Here is an 11680-nt window from a genome sequence, read left to right as displayed (position 1 = left end):
GGAGCAAGCGATCAGAGGGAGATGGGGGTCCCCTGCCCAGACCTGACACCTGGGCCAGAGGCATCAGGCCTGGGCTGGGAGCAGAAGCAGTGATGGGGGGAAATGAGGGTCCCCTGCCCCAGCATGAAACCCCTGGCAGAGGCGTCAGGCCTGGGCAAGGGGCCGATCCTGCGATTGGAGGGTGAGGGGGGTCAATGCCTGAGGGCTCCCAGTATGTGAGAGGGGGCAGGCTGGGCTGAGGGACACTCCCCCTCCCCACCCAGTGCACGAATTTCATGCACCAGGCCCCTAGTAAAATAAATAATTAAGTTGCTAAAGCGAATAACTGGGCTGCAATGATCTTCGCTCAGATGAATTAAGTTTGGATAAACAGTTTTTCTTAAAAATGTAATTCTCTTGATTTCAAACTGGCTCATAAATGAAAAAGAATTCAAGAGGAAGCAGAGATATTGGTGATGTTAGTGAATCTTAGCATTCCAATCACATGGGCCTCTTGTGGCTCACTTTCATTTTTTTTTCTTTTCATTAAATCAGCTTCTTGCTTTGTGTTCCTACAGCATGGTGAACTCTTCAGTTTGTATAATATTTTTTAAACAGTGATTTAATTTGTGGGCACAATAATAAATATAAGAACATGATATGTGCATTGTTCAGAGGTCTCATCTCTATTTTCCCCAAAACTCTTTGATCCTCCACAAAAGGTAATAAAATATTAGAATTCTAACAACTGGCAAAAGCAATATACCTGATTGTTAAATCTGAGACCAAAAATTTAGATTTGACTCAATAGAAAAAATGAGTCTCAGCAGTAACTTAAAATCTTTAACAAGAGGAGGGGGGATCAACAGCACAATTTCAGACATAGGTATTTTTGTTTAGGTTTTCACCATGTTTTTCTTACTATGTAAATAGAGAAACAAAATTAAGTATTTATTGCTCTGGTCCAAAGCAGGCCTAGAATGTTTGATAACATGTCAGAGTCCTATCTTTTATTTCAGTTGTGCCCCTGGCATGAACTTAGTCATGGTACTTACGAGGACCTTCTACCGATATGACAGTCATAATTAAACAGATGATGTGAATTCTCAGCTACTATGATTATTTCTAGTTTTTCTACCCCTTTCTCCACTATATCATTTTTCTCAAGAGAAAATTGAAATGGCATTGTAATTTGAGGCAGTCCTATTACAGCACTGTAGCCAGTTAAATTGGCCACTTAAGAAGGCCAGTATTTTTCTGCTGAGTATCGCTACTAGAAAATGTTAAATTATTATAAAAACCATAGAGCAGGTGGTCAGTATGAAAACCAGACTGCGATGAGCAATCTGCTCTTATCTGTGTGTTTGTCTCTTCTCTCTAATAGGCTCATTAGGGGCTTTCACATGAGAGAGAAAATTCAATGTTGAGCTCCCCTTTCTAAATGTCTTGTTCAGGTGTCTCATTTTAAAAAGACAGAAAAATATTAGAGGCCACTATGCCTTACTTTATGACATGAAAAACAAAGATTTCCTTTATTCCCATTCTAAATTTTAAGGAAGAATGTATGATCAGTTTAAAAGAACAAAAAAATTGTATCCTTTACCTGCGTACTATTTTCATGAAATAATAGTTTCCTTACATTTACTGTACAACACACTTTCTTATAAATTATCTCATTTGATCCTCAAGCAGCACTTTGAGCTGTGATTGGCCCCATTTTTCAGATGAAGCAATTGAGGCTCAGAAAAATTAAATGACTTGCTCAGAGCAATTAAGCAATACAGCAAGAATGAGACTGTTGGATTTCTAGGTAAATTAAAAAGTAGAGAAACTCAGAACAGAAATAATTTAGATCATATGAGACTTGAGAAGATTCATGTTTCAGTGCCAGAGGTAGTAGGTATAAGACCTTATTTTTTTCCTCCAGGCTAATGCAGAAATTTTGAAAGTAGCCTAAATCAGCACAGTGAAATCTCCATTTACAACCCATCTAGGAAAAATAATAGTGCCTGGAAGAATTTTAAACCTGTCCATAATCAGTGCACCCTGTAAATGCTGAATCGTCTTATTTGAAGAGACAAATCCCTATTTTGTATAGTCAAGAAACAATGTAAAGTCACATTTATGGTAAGAAATAACTTGGCCTTCTGGACAGGAAAAAGTACTTCTATTAAAATTCTAAAGGAGATACACTGTCCCATGCACAGACACTTACAGTTTCTGAAGTTATCATATATATCTAAGCACTTCTTTGGTGAAGAAGAAATATTAAGAATACAACCAGTTTTCCATTATTTGTAACTACTTTCCCTGTGGTGACTATACTATTTTCCCATGACATTGAATCACTAAGAAACCTGGGAATTTTCTTTACAAATAGATGGGGGAATATTTTTTCAATATTTAGATTGGCAAAATACAGTATGTGTTCAGCAAAGCTAGCTCTATGTATCGCCATCCAGATATTTTTAGTATGTATTTGCTATTTTGACATCAGCTCATTTCTCTTTAATTTGCTGCAGTGCATTTTTAAAAGAGAACATTTATTTGATTAGTTTGATAGTAGAACAGATTTACTTAGGAAAGAGGCCAGAGAAAACACCAACCCTCCCCCCACCCCCTTTGGGGGAATTGTGCTAAAATTTGAAAGAGGAAAAACTGATAGATGACAAAGCTGATATATGACAAACCCTTTGGCCAAACTGTTAAGTAGGGCAAGTGTGTCTTAGCCCAACTTCCCACCTTTCTGTCCATGTATATTTTCCTGATATCTTTTCCCCTCTTCAAACTCAAACTTTGTTGTTCGCTGCCTTATGCTCTTGGCTAGGGAACTTAAAAACTTCTAGTAAGTTGTTAATGAACACAAATGAGGTTTAACCTGTCATCCTCTGGACTTTCAGATTTGGACATTAACTCAAAAAATGGAGTCAAAATGTTACCTACTTTAACATGCTATTAGCTACTGAATTTCAGGTACAATGTGTTTTCCATATCCCTCATGTAACACTATGTATATAGATTCCCACTGCCTTTATGTGTCCTGCAAATTTTGTCAAAAGATTTAAAAAGTAAGAATGTTATTATGGTAAAGAGGGAAGTGGAAGATATAGCTCAAATTAATGTTATTGATTTCAAAATATGAAACATTCTATACTTATTGACATTGCAATGGTTTCTCCAGAATGGTTCTCATTGGGATAATTTGCGTATTTCCTGTGCTCACTAGTACACCCATCTAGTAAGTGGCATACTGAGAATCCAATTCATGCCTCTTTGCCCAAGTCCAAAGCCATTCTTTACAACATTAGAATTTTCACACAAGGCATGATCCACTCTCCCTGCTCTCTCTCTTCTATGTTTTCAACCCCCTTGAATTCATTTCTATTTATTCCTATGCTCCTCATCCTGCCTCATTTGTCCAACTCTCTGGTAGCTCAAATATAGTGCATTTCGACATTCTCTTGAGAACACTCTATATCTCTCTATGTGCAAGGAATCCAGAAACAGATGGTTTGGGTTCAAATTCGGAATCCACCACCTATTAGCCTATTTGTTTGTGTGAACTTAAACTGGATAATTAACCTCAACCTCTTGTTCTGTAAAATGGGGGACCCTTAGTTCTTATATTACAAGATTATTTATTGGATTAGGTAAATCAAAATACATAGACTAGTGCCTGGAATATTTTAAGTGTTCAAAGTGTTGGCTGAATATTATTTTTCCCACCATCTTAATTTAACTAAAATGTGTATTTTACCTGAAATGCTCCTTAAAACTTTACCTTACCCTTGTGCTTCGCATTCTCAGTATAGCCTTAGGACATGCTTGCCTCTACAATTGCCACTCCACCTTAACATTTCCTCATGTGTTCATCCTCCTTATTCTCTGCTGTAATTGAATGTGTTCCTGTTTTTCTTGATTAATCCTTTATCTCCCACTTTTTAAGCAACCTTTTTTCTTTCCTGTACCTTTTTTTAAAAAATATATTTTATTGATTTTTTTTTTTACAGAGAAGAAGGGAAAAGGATAGAGAGTTAGAAACATCAATGAAAGAGAAACATCAATCAGCTGCCTCCTGCACACTCCCTACTGGGGATGTGCCCGCAACCAAGGTACATGCCCTTGACTGGAATCGAACCTGGGACCCTTGAGTCCGCAGACCAATGCTCTATCCACTGAGCCAAACCGGTTAGGGCCTTTCTTGTATCTTTGAACTTCCCTCTCCACTAGCTCCTTCCCCTTAGTCTGCAACTATCCCCAATGATCGTCTCTTTTTCTCAAATACTATTAATCCCTCAGCTCTATCAGTTACTCAAGTTTTGGTCTTACATCTAATGTTTATATTATTAAGCTTTTTAAAAGCTTTTTCTCTTTATTGTTGAAAGTATTACATATATCCCCTTTGTTTGTTTTTTTCCCATTGACTGCCTCAACCCTGCACACACCCCTCCCAGGCCTTCACTACTCTATGGTCTGTGCCCATGGGCTATGCATATATGCATATAAGTTCCCAGGTTAATCGCTCCCCCCACCTTCCCTATAAATTTGTCAGTCTGTTCCATGCTTCTGTGTCTCTGGATCTATTTTGTTCATCGGCTTATTTTGTTCATTAGATTCCACATATGAGTGAGATTATGTGATATTTATACTCTGACTGGCATATTTCACTTAGCATAATTCTCTCCAGGTTCATCCATGCTGTTGCAAATGGTAAGAGTTCTTTCTTTTTTTACAGCTGCATAGTATTCCATTGTGTAAATGTGCCACAGCTTTTATATCCACTCATCTGCTGATGGTCACTTGGGCTGTTTTCAACTTATAGCTATTGTAAATTGTGCTTTTTAAAGGCAGATGTGTGGCATGAAATTTGAAAGTAGAGAAAAAAATATTGCAATTCCTGTCTAATATCTACAAGTTGGGTAATCCTGAACATGTTAACAACTCCGAGCCAGTTTTCTCATATGAAAATGGAAATAAGAATAATTACTTCAGCCCTAACCGGTTTGGCTCAGTGGATAGAGCATCGGGCTGTGGACTGAAAGGTCCCGGGTTTTATTCCAGTCAAGGGCATGTACCTGGGTTGTGGGCACATCCTCAGTGGGGGGTGTGCAGGAGGAAGCTGATGTTTCTAACTTTCTATGCCTATCCCTTCCTCTCTGTAAAAAAAAAAAAAAATCAATAAAATATATTTTTAAAAAAAGAATAATTACTTCATTGGATTGTCATAGGAATGAAATACTCTCTCTTAAGTGTTGAGTTGAGGTAATGTTTTGCATCTTGATCCTGGTGCAGTTAAATAGAAATGTTCATGTAAAGAAAATTAATTGAGCTGTATGCTTATGACTTGCGCCCTTTTTGTATGTATGGTATAATTTATATTAAAAAAATAAATAAATGGTAGCACAGTTTCTGTCATAGAAGAAGTGCTCAATAATTGTGGCTATTGTTATTTTTATTTCTAGTAATTGCAATTTGGATACCACTTCTACCACTACAGTTTCATCAGTGACCCCTAATCAATATAGCCAATACCTTTTCCTGTTTGAAGAATGAGCACCATCATTTGAATCTTTTTTTCCCTTGGCTTCCTCAGTATGGCTAGACTATTCCATTCAAATACCAATTAACTCAGCCAGGCTTTTGTTAACAGATCTCTTTTTAATTATGGAAAGTTTACAAACTTTCAGTGAAGAAAAAAAAAAAAAAATATATATATATATCCAGAAATCCAAAGCAAAAGATATATCCAGAAATCAAAAGCAAAAGAGCTCACCACCTGGTCTGTATTCTGGAAAAGCCATATATATTTTTTTCCCTATATTTGACTGGAGAGCCATTATCAATAAGTTAGTTAGAGAGGTTAGTTTTCACAGATTGAGTTGATAACAAAAGGTGTGAAAATGGATATACATGCAATGCAGGATATGGAGATGAACTGCATTGAGCAATAGTTTAATTCCCAAAATAAAGAATATCATTATGGAGGTGTATAAAAAGTTTACATTTGTCAAAGTGAGAGATGCAATCGAAGTGAAGGGACAGAAGAGGACTGGAGCCAGGACAGTGTATTTTACAGTAGTCAAAACTTGGGCTTATGATACCCAATTAATTATACATGAGTTTCTGGAGATAAAATTGAAATAATTGCAACAAAAGGTACAAAGCATCATTAAAAGTCATTAGAGAGAATACTAAGGCAGAAGTTAGACAATCTGGGTTCAAGTATCAGCCTTCTACTTAGCTAGTAGGTTATACTGGGTAAATAATTTAAACCCATGAGCTTACATTTCCTCATCTTCTGATGAATATAATCGTCTCTCCTACCAATAATTTTCAAAACTTTGCTATGGGGCTCAGATAAGGTAATATATGCAGAGACGCTATGCAGCTCACATGGCATCACACAGATGCAGGAAATGATTTGTGAGGTACTTGTTACATATCCCCTCCTATGCACCTGCCGTGTGATTGGATTCTACTACAGTACAGCAAATGATGTCAAGGAGAGCGATGACCAGTAGATGGATGAAGCCTGTAGCTTAGGGGAGTAGGTTAAATTTGGGAGGCATTTTTCAGAATACAGATCTGGTGGTGAGCTCTGTTGAGTCAGTGTTGTTTCAATTCCATCCTGAGCGTGACAACCTGCTGCTCATTCATAGGTGAGTCATTCTTTCTTATAAATTTACAGTCAAATCCCGCAATCAATTGTGACTGACTTGTATGGGGTTTCAGTGAAGAAATAAGAAAGAAAAATATGTGAGGTGCTTTTGTTGCTACTGCTTTTACTAGGTAATTTTGTAAAGATGAAGAACAGATATTTTAAGAGTTAGAGGACCAACTAATCATGTGTTCTATTTGGATTCTCAGAAAGATATTGGTGAGTTTGTAATCTAGAGAATTGCATTTTATTAGAAATGCTAAATTTCAGGGTTAAATATTTGGTAAATGGGACTTTATAACTGTTATATTTTTAATTTAATGTTTCCTGCTTGTCTATCTTGTCTGAGATACTTGATCCTTACAAAAAAGGAAATGAGAAGTATTAGTCAAGTGTGATTATATGGAAAAGTATGATTCATGATTTCACTTATAGCTTAATAAAATAGGGAAATGTGCTTATAGCAATTTTACCCTAGTCCTGCTCTGTAGCAGAATTTTGCAGTTGAAGTAGGAGAGATAGAAAAAATGCAAGGTACTCTGTTTATGAGATTATATATTTGAAGTGGCAAATCTATAATGTATCTGAAAAGCTTGGGAAGCTGTAATTTATATATTAATGTGTGGTATAATTATTATTATGGAAATCGTGCTAGAGATTCTTTTCAAATACTCTCCAGTATTAATATGAAACTCTCTAAATATGAAGCAGTTGTAACATTTATCAAAATAAGTTATTGGTTTTTGTTAAGTTTTGATTACTTGTTATTATCAAGTCATGAATTTAACTGGATCTGTTAACAAAATGTAGCAGTGGCTATATACTCATAAGAATTTAGCTTTGCTTTCTGGCAAATGGTAAATCATTAGTTGAAGAAAATGAGGAAATACATGTGAAAGCCCTTTAACATCTGTGGCATGATATTTATAAACTGTACTACAGTGTTTTTCATTTTTAGGTTTCTTTGTTATATATATTCATAAGAGACAAACAAAAGGAGATTGAGGAATAATTAAACACTGCCAGGTTTCCCTGATTACCATTCAGTACACAAAGTTACTGCTAAATTACAACCTCACAAGGGAAGTTGGCAACAATTACTAACAATTTAGCATAGATTAGTTTATCAGATTAACTTGCATGAAGCTGAAACCCTGGGAATAACAGTAAATGAAGTGTTATGCTCCAATCCCAAAGAGATATATCCCACTAATTAAATAACAAAAAGTAAAATCTGTGCTATTTGAATGTACCAGTTTCAATCTAGTTTATGTGAATACATAGACTTTTTAATAACACATTCATATAGCAAAAAGATGATAGTTTTGGCTACATAAATCCAAAAGTTATGTAAATAATAACACATTTTATAGCAGATATGTATAAGATTCAGAGGTTGAGCAAACAGGAGAGAAGCTGCTTTGAGACAACTGATTAAGGTGGCAAACATGTCTTTGTAAAAGTGGATGTGAGCCAGAATCTTTTCCTCTGCTTGCTGATTCTAATAATTTCATTGGTCAGAAGTAATTCATTATGTTCACACTTGTAAAACAATCACTGTTTACTGTATTGCTTCTAACTCTTCCCACTAACCATCCCATGCTTTCCTTTCTCATTAGTTTTTAGATGTTATGGTATTGTTGTTTCTTTTTATTTTTTTTCACCCATTCTTGTGCCTAAGTCCTAGGAGAAAGAAACCTTATGTGTGACTTTTTCACACAACTTTCTCATTTTGAAGAACATGTCATTTAATTCTGATATGTATGAGATTTAGAGGAAGGAACACTGTACTGAGGTCCAGATGCCTGGGCTATTTTTCTAGATCTACTACTAAATTGTGTTACTTGGAACAAGTCTCTTTTATCTAGGCCTTGGTTTCCTGATCTGTAAATGAGAAGAGAAGATAAAATTACTTTTCAGGTTTATTTTAGTTATATTCAGCATTCAATTATTCTATTTGGTGGGCCAGATGGCCTCTTTGGTGATATGGAATATCCAGGGAAATGTTTTTCAGTGAATAGGGCTATTAGTAGAAATTTTGATTTAGTTTATTACAGCTTTTAGATGTTTGCTTTGATAAGGGACTTTAAACATAAATGTATTTACCTATTATAGCACCATATCTGGATGCAAGCTTCAGTAACACTTGCAGGAAAATGAATGCTCAGATATGATATCTAGGAGGACTCCAATAATATAAGAGAATAATTTTAGCTGTTTTAAAAATGGGGTTCACAAATTTGCAAGGTCAAGGGATGCAGTGTTTTGGTGAAAATTAGAAGAATTCTTCTAAGTTTCAGTTTGAATACCAAGTACTAGTGCAGGTGCACTTTAAAGCAGCATTATCTAAATCCATAGAATATCAAAATGGGAGAAACTTCAAATAATCACTGGAGTGTAAGGCTCTTAGAGACCTTAGTTCTAGCCTTCTCCCATCACTTTCCCTCTCCCAGTCTAGGCCTCAGTTTTATGGTTTATAAAGTTAAATTAAGAGGGAAAACAAAAATGGATTTCCCATAAACACTAGAGAAGCACATATCTTTAGTTCAGTATTCCAACAGGCTCTCTTTCATTAAGAAACCTGTGACCATCTGCTAATGGGCACTTTGGCTGTTTCCAAATGTTAGCTATTGTAAATTGTGCAGCTATGAACATAGGGGTGCATATGTCCTTTCTGATTCGTGTTTCTGGTTTCTTGGGATATATTCCTAGAAGTGGGATCACTGGGTCAATGGGAGTTCCATTTTTAGTTTTTTGAGGAAACTCCATACTGTCTTCCATAGTGGCTGCACCAGTCTGCATTTCCACCAGCAGTGCACAAGGGTTCCTTTTTCTCCATATCTTCCCCAACACTTGTCATTTGTGGACTTGTTGATGATAACCATTTAGACAGGTGTGAGGTGGTACCTCATTGTTGTTTTGACTTGCATCTCTCAAATGATTATTGACTTTGAGCATTTTTTCATATGCCTCTTGGCCTTCTGTATTTTCGCTTTTGGGGAGTATCTATTTAGGTCCTTTGCACATTTATTAGGTTGTTTATCATCCTTTTGTTAAGTTGTATGAGTTCCCTATAAATTCTGGAGATTAAACCCTTATCATAAGGTGTCACATTGGCAAATATGTTCTCCCATATAGTGGGCTTTCTTCTATTGTTGCTATCATCAGATGAGTGGATTAAAAACTATGGTATATCTACACAATGGAATATTATGCTGCTGTAAAAAGGAAGGAACTCCTATCACTTGCAACAGCATGGATTGACCTGGAGAGAATTATGCTAAACTAAATAAGCCAGTCAGAAAAAAGATAAATATCACATGATCTCACCCATTTGTGGCATATAATGAACAACATAAACTGATGAACAAAAATAGATCCAAAGACAGAGAATCATGAAATAGACAGCCAAGCCCCAGAGAGAAGGCTGGGGAAGGGTGTAGGGGTGTGGGGGTGGGGAGGGGATAAGAAATAAGCCAAAGAACTGTTGTGCATATATGCATAACCAATAGACACAGACAATAGGGGTGTGGATGAAGGCCAGGCCTGGGGGTGGGGCTGGAAGAGGACAATAGGGGGAAAGGGGGACATATGTAATACTTTCAACAATAAGAATTTAAAAATAAATAAAATAAATAAAAAGATAAACCAGACAGTAAAGATTTTTTTTTAAAAAAAGAAATCTGTGACCACCTGTTGCTTCATATTACTTTTTATCTTTCTCTGGAATTCATTCTCACTGTGTGTGTGTGTGTCTGTTTAATCTCGTGAGAATACGCTTAAAATATTTAGACAGTATCTCAAGAAAAACAAATGTTCTCAACAGTTACTAAGTGTCTGTTAAAGGGTGTAAAACAGCTCCCCTGTCAACGCCCCACCCCCACCCGCGCACCTCCTTGGTCAAGTGTGACGTCACACAGGGCGACGACTCCCGCTCGCTAGTCAGCTAGTCCCAGGCGGCGTGGGGAAGCCATGACCATCGCGAGGGGCGCAGAACAACCTGGAAAGATCCTCCCCCTGTCCCACCACCGGGTTGGTAACTAAGGGGATCCTATCCCGGAGGTGTGCGGCCCGAGCGGGTAGATAAAGAGGCGGGTTTAAAGGTAACTTTTAGCCCTCCGGTGTGGCTGTAGACGGAGGCGTTTACAGTTCTGAGGAGAATCCGCTTGAAGTCTCTAACCCATGAGGAGGTCAGAGGGGAACAGGGGCTCTTTGGAAGGGACTAGGCCCAGGCGGAGGGCGGGAACTGAAAGTGACTGGGTGGCCCTCGGTCCCTGGCCTCTGGGGGTCAGGATACTTCCCACACCTCAGCTTTGAGCCCCACATTGTGGCTGGAGGCCCTAAAAGACTAGCGGAGGACCTTTGGGTCAGGACAGGGCCGGGAAACCGTCCTCCAAGAAACCGAGGACAAAAAACGGGTGCGTAGTGACGGTTAGTTTGGCCAACAGACAAGTTGGTGGGAGAGGGCCCTAGATTGACTTCCGGCTCGAAGTCGTCACTCTCGGACAGTTTGAGGCCGAAATAGGACAAAAATAAGGGGGTGGAGGCACAAGTACAGAGAAGGTTGACTTTAGCTCAACATGAGGAAAATTTCGTACAGGATTTTAGCCGTTGGTAAGCACAAGAAACGGCGGGTTCTGCGCCATTTCTATGGCGACTACTCCAACCATAGAATTCCAGTCTTTTACTTATATGTCACGTCTAGTATGCCTGCATGTAAGTCCTTTGGTTGATCTTTTTTAAATTCTCTGGGTCAATGACTCTCCTTTTATGATGTAATAATCCACCTCAGCATTATTTATATTAACTTACGCGAAAGAAAGCCACCATGGTGAGATCAGCAAATGATTAATAACTTTTCATTTGTTTTAAATCCTAGCACTTTATTGTCTAGGACATGGACAACGTGATTTCAATGGTTGTGGTTTAAAATGCATTAAACTTTTTTATATTAAATATTATTTTATTATATGTACTTACATGTTAAGCTTTTAAAAATTTATCTTTATTATTAAATATATTACAGATGTCCCCCCATTGACC

This window comes from Myotis davidii, unplaced genomic scaffold (assembly GCF_000327345.1).
Source record: "Myotis davidii unplaced genomic scaffold, ASM32734v1 scaffold652, whole genome shotgun sequence".
NCBI classification, from domain to species: Eukaryota; Metazoa; Chordata; class Mammalia; order Chiroptera; family Vespertilionidae; genus Myotis; species Myotis davidii.
The sequence above is the reverse complement of the archived record's forward strand: the minus strand, read 5'-3'. Positions refer to the sequence as shown.